Consider the following 9,392-nt stretch of genomic DNA (forward strand, 5'->3'; position numbering starts at 1 on the left):
AAAAAAAAAAAAAAGGAGCAGTGGGAAGCTCTCAGAAATGCGGGCAGAGTCACTGCCGGCTTTCCAGCCCTTGCCAGCACATGGAGCTGCCTGTCGTCATCTGGGTACACAGAATCCATCTACCAGAATAGCCCGGCTCCTGGCGCGCAGGCTGAGCAGGAAGGAGCCCGGCACCTTTCCTGTCCACACCACCCTGTTCGCGCTGCTAGCTCTGCATCCTTATCTCAGATGGCTCATGCACAGCTGCTGCCTGAAACTGGCTGGTTTTAACACGAGCAAGTAGTTTTAAACTAGGCGTGTTTTAAGCTGTGCTGTGATCGCACGCTGGTGCATCTTCAGGCCAGAAGTGCCGAAGCCTGTAATCAGCCCTCCTGCAGGATAGCACTTAGGCACACAAGTGGTCCCGTTGGTTTTAATTGAGCTGTTTGGGTAAGAGCTAGTCAGCATAGAGGAGGGATGCGGAGTATTGTCCTGTGTGTTTATTCCTTGGCAAAAGATGTCGGCCAGTTTCCTTTTAAGAGGATAACAGCGATTCAGATTAAAACAAGGATTATGCTTTACTGTTTTTGCAGCACTGAGGTAAAGCCACATATACATTACACCTGATTTTGTATTAAATCTGTATCTTGTTGCCTCGGATGCACAACTGTAATGCGGCTCTTGAACATTACTGAAACGCAGATCACATTTTACTGCCGTTTAGTCCAGGCAAGAGGGATAAGAGAAAATACAAGGCAATGAAGAAAGCAGCATTGTGACTGTAATTTAAGAGAATTTTATATCTGTTTGGAAAAAGTCTGACCCTGTGAATTACAAGGTGGAAGGGAATTTGGTGTGTAGATTGCAAAGGTAAAAAAGAAATTGCTGCAACATTTTGCACGTGCTGCTTGAACTGTTGAAATTCTGCTGCATATGGGTGAGACAGTGCAGTTTTTACTGCAAACCCATTGAAACCTATGGCAGTTTCACTGTTAACTGGAAGTAGGTTTAGACACTATTTGACATTGCCTTCTGTTGCAAAACAGCATGAAACCATATATGCATAGGTCTGTGTTGTCCACACAGGAAAGAAAGTTCCCTTTGCCTAACCACATGCATAGGGCACTTAGTGAAAAAGATGCAAAGAGGTATAGATAAGGCACCGTTGTTCTCTTCCACAGCCACAGCAATCCAGCAGGACCTCAGATCTTCAGGACACCTATATTTCTTTGTATACTTGTCTATCTTAAACCGTTTTGTACGTGAGCTGTGGAATCAGTCACATGTCCATAACAGAAGATGAATGTGCTGGGTATATAAATGCACCTCAGCAAAAGTGGTACATGTATGTATGAAAGCCCAAGATCCAGGTGTGGATTTACTGAGGCTCTGAAGGCCTGAAGCTTCTCCTGCTCTTCCCCACCACATTGTGAGCACACACCACTTGGCTCTGGAAACACACAGGAGTCCAAAGAAGCACAGCACTGCACAGGGCAGTGCTTCGGGAGGGTGCACGGCCCGTGCTGAGCACCCTACTGGCCATTGGTGACAATGAGCAATCACCAAACACTCCTCAGAGCTCTTGACTGCTGAACTGAAGCTGCCTCAGCCTCCCCTGCACTACCTGGGACCCAAACCCAGCACCTCTAACCACTCCCAGGGTCAAAACCATCAGACTCAATGTGATTGCTCTCTCTGCTGTTCAATGTGGGCAGAAGTATTTTGAAGGCAGTTGTTTTAGGATCACTGAGCACAATTTCACATTGATATTGTTACTTTCCAGGGCCCTGTCCTTGTACCCTTCCCTGCATAGAAAGACTGCTTTGGGAATAGAGGGGCCAGCTGGACTACACGAGTAAGTGTCATGCAGTGGTGCTGAGCACTGCAAAATGGGGGCCAGTGCAATCACGGAGTCCAGCTGATCTCTGTTCATGGTGGCTCTTGGCCCCAGGAGTCATAAACTGTTTTACTCTGCTTGAACTGTAAGAATCCGTGTAAACACACACATCCCCCCCACCCCCAAACCCACAGAGCCCCTGCTGATGAAATCCAGAGTAAACCCACATGCATTTGGGAAGGGCAGTGTACGGGCTGGCTCATTCCAAACAAGCAGTGACACACATTGACCTGTAGGTGCATCTCCCAGGCAGTGAACTCAACTGAGTCCATCTCAGGAGACACTATTAAAAACTTTAAAAAAACCTAGAAGGAATCGTTCTGGATGTGGTTTTATTTGTGCCAGGGAACCAGGACTAGCTTTGGTGGTGTCAGCGTGGGTGCAGAGGTGTAAAATGTGTGTGAAAGAAGATCAACCGAATTACTTTAAGATCTGAAGGACGGGCTCTAAGATACATGTGCTCGAAGGCTTTGCAGATTTGCGTCTCTAAATAGCTTTTTTCCATTTCTATGAGCAAGCAGCAGGAACAGCTGAGTGCTAAAGAAACAGCTGGCCTTCAGTGATAAGGGGTAGCTGTCACTTCATGGTGAAGTTTGAAAAACTTTATATTTAGAAGCAGAAGGGACAGCCATCAGCAGCCACACCCCAAAACCTGAACTGTTTGCGGTTTCTTTGCCGCCTGCACTTGGTGATTGGAGTGGTAATATTTACAATTTTAAATGTTATAGTGCCTTTCTTTTCCAAAATCCGCCCCATATGATTTGGCATGTTAGATCAGTGACATCAGAACCGCTCACTGCCCTGAGCTGTGCTGAGGGCAGAGGTCTGAAGCTGACAACCAATAATTCAAGCAACTTCATTCACTATTCCCCACCTATGGCCTTAAAGGAATAATTAGGCCTATGCTGCTTTTCATGTTTGACTCATTGCTGCTATTGAATATACCTTTCTTCTATCTTTTTTTTAATTCCCTACTCCATCTTATCCCTATATCCAAAGATAAGCCCTTGCACTGTGCCTTGGAGTCCATCCCCCTGTTTCATTGGGTGTTGCAAGGTTTAAGTAATCAGCAAAGAGTTAGTTGTCTTCCCACACAGGAGGGGATCTGCACTCAGGGCTGCCACTGACAAATTTCAGCTCCCTGACTCAGCATCTCAAATCCCATTTAATTTCTCATCTTACCTGTGATTCAAATCATGAACTCTGTTTCCTAGGTGCAGAAGCCAAAACACCTGAAAGTTGAACAGAAAGAAGTTTCAGAAGTAACAGTTCTGTCAGAGCCCAAGCCCAACTGGAAACACTGATTCTATTTACTCTGCCGAGTAAAGCGGGGTCAAAGACCATTCTCCATCCCTGATCTCAGATGGCAGGTGTCACTGCAGCTGCTTGGCCCCGCATCTCCTCTGGACTGCTACTGGTGCACATGTGGCTTTTAGTCATCACTTTATTAAATGTGTGGTTTGCTTTTAGTTTGGGGTGAGTTTTTTAAGTTCAAAGTGCCTGAAGATGTGTGGCAGCCCTTTAGGGAGCTGCTTTCAGACCTTAAAGCTGAGGTTATGTGATATGAAGGTATGTGGGGTATCGGGGTTAACGAGTTGCTGCTGCAGTACTGAGGGACTGTGTAGTGTGGAGGAGTCATGTCTGTGCAGTCTCAACCCCATGTGCTTCCTGGGTTGGTCCTTGACCTGCCACACCCCTTGAACTCTACCCAGGCATAGGCTTGGAGAGTAGCTTGGTCTAGGACCACAAGAAGTACTATGGATACTCTGGGGTCCTATGGACCATGTAGCTCCCACACATTTGCATTGCTGGGCTCTCTACGTGATGCTCACTAGCCCAGCTTGCTGCCTGGCCTTGACCATTTAGTTGTTTGCTGCACTGAGTCACTGGCTTTCCCAAAGCAATTGAATTTTTCCTGGTTTTGTTTGGGATTTAGGAAGGATTTATGTAATGCTATAGTACACACATGCTTAAAAGTCAAATCTAAAAAAGAAAAAAAAAAAAAAGTACTTCAAACTGAATGCCAGTCCCTTGTAACATTCATTTCTTGTTAATTGCTGTTATTATGAAAGACAACATTTGTATCTTAGCGTCCTTGAGAGTTTGGCTGCAGGGACCTCGATTGCCCCTCTCCGCCAGCACTCCCGGACTAGCGAGACGTGCAGTACCCTGCCGCCAGGCCCTGCAGCCATTTCTGTGATCAGGCATGAAATTATTCTTAACTGATTGAAGTGAGGAATAGATTGAAAAGCTTGAGAGACACTGATTTGCTCCCATCATCCTGCTCTGCCTAAACCATGCCTGGCAATTTTGAAAAGCTTCATCCTAAAAATCCTCACTGAGGCTGCCACACTGGAAGCGCTTCACAGAAGGCAGTGGTGTCACTGCTTTCATTTTAAAAGACAAAAAAGAAACAAGACAGTGGCGAAACAATTGGCCAGCGTCATTCAGCAAAGGCAGGAGAAGGGCTGGGAGGAGGGCTGGGTATCCCAGTCCCCAGTCTGGCATGCTTGGCATTAAGATATACTGCAGGGTTAGGATTTGTTACATGATTTCAGGTCTGAATCTCAGGCATGTCATGGTCTTATTACATTTCCTTGGTGTACACTTGTATTGCATTAAGCTTCCACAAGGGGCTTTGTGTACACTTGTATTGCATTAAGCTTCCACAAAATATATAGACTAGTGCAATGCAAAGAGGCTTTGAAGAAATCATGGCTCAGACTCACTTCGTTAGAGTGACCTTCTTGTTAGGTAACTTTGACACAAGCCCATCATATAGCAGTAAAAGAATATTCGGCCTTGCTGTGATCATCTTCTGGGCTGCCTTGACGCTTAGCACCCTGCTGCAGTCCAGCACAGAGGGAGAAACAGAGCACAGTTGTGCACATGTGCTAGCAAAGGGAGCTGAAGCCAGCCTGCCTTTGGCAAACAGAATGTCCACTTCAGGAGGGAGGCAACTGGCATTTATGAACAGAATCAGTCAGTGACACAGTCTCAGTGACATCTGTCCTTAGAACATGGCACTTACTGCCATGGTCTGGTTGACATGGTGGTGTTCAGTCATAGGTTGGACTCGATGATCTCAGAGGTCTTTCCCAACCTAGTTGATTCTGTGATTCTGTAAAGTAAAAAACGTAACATTTTCTCTGCCCGAGGTACCTGCGTCCTGGGTATCTGTCAGTCATGTCTGCTGAGTTTATAGGAAGAAGCTCCAATGAATTTATATTGCACTTCTGTCTCAAAATCCATCTGGATATGGAAGAATGAGTTCATGTGTCCTATGGAGACCAATAAAGTAGATAGAGGCTGTTAGTTTATAGAATATTTATTAAGGAGGAGGAACCAAGAAAGAAAAAGTTATGTTTACAAATTTAAGCATGGGAATTGCTCATCTGGGTGCTTGGACATGCAAAATCTATCGAGTTGTAATCTGGGTGAATCAGCTTTTGAGATGAGAAGGAAATTAGAGATGGACCCGTGATGTCTTTCCATACAGCCATTCTCCAGGAGCCAAGTGTCTGCATACCTATATGGGAGAACAGGTTTTTATCAGAGGACAGATATCTGTAACATATTTATAGGCTTGCAGTAATTATGTAAGCAAATTTCTGAGTTCTATTCCCAGTAGGGAAAAAATAATACCTAATGTGGCTGATGAAAATGTACTGCCAGCCATAGGATTCTGTCACTTATTTGTATTAGCTGTGATGGAACCAAGTGAATTTGTGACAGGAAGACTGTAGGTACATCACGTATTGTACAGTGATAATAACACTCTGCATTTCTATAGCATGTCCAGCTATAGCATTTTAGACTGCTTAGTCAAGATTTTCCAGTCCAGGCCCTTAACAGATATTAGTAATTAGGTAAATAAAATGCTGTTCAGCTGAATGATGGAGGAATCAGTATTGATCCTGAGCCTCTTGCTGCTGTTATAGTTGGGGCCAGTGTTATCATCGTAGAGATAAGAGAGCTCGTACATCAATACATACATTTGAGAGAAGATCAAAACAGCCCAGGTGGTAAATAACCTGGACAATTGCCTGTAGGACCTAAAATTAGAGATCAGCACAAAGCCTTGGCAGGTGAATACTCAGCAGATGCTGTCTTATCTCTCTATTTGCTTTGAAGATTGGGTCTGACCCAAAACACGTTGAAATCAATTTGTATCTTCTCCTTTATTTCGATAGGCTATGCACCAGGCTCTAATCAGTTGTGGGCCTAATTAAATGATTTTCCTCATTGCAAGCTAATTACTCCTATGGAGAAATGAAACTGAATGTTAGATGAGCACTCTGTAGGAACCGTATCTGTAACGTATGGTTTAGAATAAATAATTATGGGCTTGATTTCACACTGTCTTGCAGTCTCCTATTCCACCTAAAGCACGGAAAATGGCCAACTCTCTTTTCTTGGTGTATGTATGGAAACAGTGAAGTGTCAGGTGGGATGACTGTAACAAGCTCCCTTCCTTATGCAACAAAAAAGCTAGTGCAAGCAGGAAATCATCAGCTTTCAGCATCCAAGAGAGGAAGAAGCAATGCATTTAAAGTGCAACAAGGAGGTCAGATATCAGCAAAATGTTCTGTTGGCGAGCACAGCAAGGCACGGGGATGGGCTACCTGGAGAACCTTTGGCACCTCCAGCATGAGAAGCTGGCAAGAGGCTTGGCTCCAGCCTCAGGCAGGGGATGGAGCACCCAGAGACCTCCTGGGCCACTCTTGCCAGTGCCTGGTTGGAGTTCTGCACCAATTTGGGGGACAATGTAAAGCACAGGACAAAGACAAATTCAGTGCCATCACTTTGTGGTGATGGGCCATTTGCCGTTCTTGGGCAAATGGCAGAGCAGGTAACGTAAAAATGTGAAATCTGCAGTAATTAATTAGATAATGGGAAATCAATCATGCTAATGAGTATCTAAGTGTTGTCAGACTCCTGCTATTGCTGTGTGGATAGGACTGATTTAGTGATTACTTTTTTCAGGGCTCACAGGTGGGATGCATAGGTCTGGCCAAACAATGATCCTACGTGCAGCTTCCCCATTATTCTTCCCAGCTAAACCTTCAAGATGACTGTTGGGTTCAGGGCTTTGCTTGAGGCACTAAATCCCAGCAAAGGAAAGATCTTTGCTCAACAAGCCCAAAACACTTCTTTGACATCATGGAGGGGAAAAGGAAGACCTCCAAAAGGAAAAACTTGCCAAAAGCAGTCTTGCATGCAAAAAAATACCACTTAAACTGCTCTGTCTGTTTGGGGACCAGAATCTAAGATGCTGTAGCATGTGGGGGTTATGACCCAGCCTTATGTAACCCACACAGCACTGTATCTGCTAAATGGGATGTATGCAAAATGCAAACCTTCCTATGAGTCAGCAGTGCCCTGGCAGCCAGGAGGACCAGCCATGTCCTGGAGGGCATCAGGCAAAGCATCACTGGCTGAGCCAGGGCGGGGATTGTCCTGCTCTGCTCTGCACTGGGGCAACCTCACTGTGAACATTGTGGCAGTTTGGGGCACTGCAATGTAAGAAGGATATTAAGCCATTAGAGAGAATCCGAAGGAGGGCAACGAAGATGGTGAAGGGTCTTGAGGAGAAGCTGTGTGGGGAGTGGCTGAAGTCCTTGGTCTGTTCAGCCTGGAGAAGAGGAGGCTGAGGGAAGACCTCATTGCAGTTACAACTTCCTTCTGAGGGGAAGAGGAGGGGCAGGCACTGATCTCTTCTCTGTGGTGAGCAGTGACAGGACCTGAGGGAATGGCCTGAAACTGTGTCAGGGTGGGTTAGGTTAGATATTAGGAAAAGGTTCTCACCCAGAGGGTGTTTGGGCACTGGAACAGGCTCCCCAGGGAATTGGTTATAGCACCAAGCCTGACAGAGTTAAGGAGTGTTTGGGCAACACTCTTAAGCACATGGGGGTTCTTGGGGGTGTCCTATGCAGGTCCAGAAGTTGGACTTTGATGATCCTTGTGGGTCCCTTCCAACTCAGGGTATTCTGTGATTCTATGATTCATCCCCAAGCAGATGTTTACCCTGCAAGTGTCATGTGGGATGCCACATCCTTTGTGTTGATTTTAGCACACTGCGAGAAAATTTCAGTAACAAGGAGCTAGTGAGGTGGAAGAAACTGGGAGGCAGGATGGAGAATTTAAACTTACTTTATTTGTTTTCCTACCAGCTTTCCACAGGTCTGTTTTTTTGCCTTGTACTTGGCTCTGTGTCTCTGATCCCTTCTGTCCTGTTTTTGTTCGCCTTCCTTTGTTGCCGATGGTTTCACGCTGTTTCCATTCCTCTCCTTTCGTGTGACACAGATTCTCTGCCTGAGCCACGTCCAAGGTGTTGGACTCCCTGCAGTTACAGCACAGAGACCTGATACCGAGGACACAACTTCCTGCCTCACTGACAGTGCCCGCATTGTGTAAGTGAATGTGTGTTTTACCAGCCCATAGAAAAGAAGTTTCAGGGCATTGCTTAATGGATTCTCCTTTTTCCACCTTCTCAGGACACTGGCTGCTCTTCAGCTCTTCTTCATTGTTGCTGGTCTGTTGGTATCTACAGAAGACTAGTCTAGATGACCTACACACAATGAGAGAGCTTTTTCTAATGTGAAGACCTTACAGTCAACACGGAGAAAACAGACGAAGGTAGGAGAAAGTTGTTATGAATAAATCTTCCCTATGAAGAGAGAAGTAGAAACCCAGAAAAATCCCAGATCTCATCACTAAAGGAATGGATACCTGTAATAACTTGTAGTAACTTGGATACCTCAAGTCCTGTTCAGGACTAAAATGGTCCTCCTTCTATTCACTGGGATCAGTGTAACACAGGATGGATTTTCACTTTTGCCTCCCATTTGGATGTGCTAAGGATGGTGAAAGGTAGACCTGTATCAGACAATTTCCATAACAATATTAGGATGGGGAATTTCACCACTCACTCACATGGGAAAGTGTAAGTCATGCCAAGTCACTCTGTCACCTCTCTGTTTTTTAATTAAATGATGAGGGTTGTTTAAGTGTTATAGATGCTGTCAGTTATGCCAGGGGGGTGAGAAGATTAGTAAAAGTATATTCCCACTGTATAAAAAGATAGGCGTAATATTCAGAGGTGCACTGGTTAGACTTAAAGCTTTAACTTCTAATAAACATGTCTGGAGTTTGAAGGCATCCCTGGTCTATGGCTATAAGGTATTGTAATTAGCATCCAAACTCCTGCAAACTCAGAAAGTTCCTGAGGAGTTGTAACCCCTGATTGCTGAGCAATAGTACTGCTCAGTTCTGAAACGCTATCATAAACTACACTATAACTGTGCATGAACGAAGGCTGACACAACCCACACAAAAGGTAGCTTTTGTTGAGACTTGAGAAGCCAAGACTGGTGCCAAAAGCAGCTGGAGCAGGACCCTGTTATGACCTTGTGCAAAGCAGCACAGATCTTGCACCCAAGGGGAAAGACTTGGTGCTGGGGTAGATTGGCCCTACTCTGGGGGTCAGTGGTGGGGAATAGGTTGTGTCTGGTGA

At 45.3% G+C, this 9,392-nt stretch overlaps 1 long non-coding RNA gene across 1 annotated transcript in view; it reads left to right on the forward strand.

Annotated features, from left to right (window-relative positions):
- The window catches only part of LOC114059973, a 10,820-nt gene extending 2,311 nt beyond the window's left edge, over nt 1-8,509 (forward strand). Inside the window, exons 2-3 of the long non-coding RNA XR_003571790.1 lie at nt 8,183-8,289; nt 8,374-8,509. This is a non-coding gene — a long non-coding RNA (uncharacterized LOC114059973). The remainder of the gene's footprint in view (nt 1-8,182; nt 8,290-8,373) is intronic.
- The last annotated feature ends 883 nt before the right edge of the window (nt 8,510-9,392 follow it).

The sequence above is a fragment of the Empidonax traillii genome, unplaced genomic scaffold (genome assembly GCF_003031625.1).
Source record: "Empidonax traillii isolate 1590-97213 ecotype Southwest subspecies unplaced genomic scaffold, ASM303162v1 scaffold250:size724861, whole genome shotgun sequence".
Lineage (NCBI taxonomy): Eukaryota > Metazoa > Chordata > Aves > Passeriformes > Tyrannidae > Empidonax > Empidonax traillii.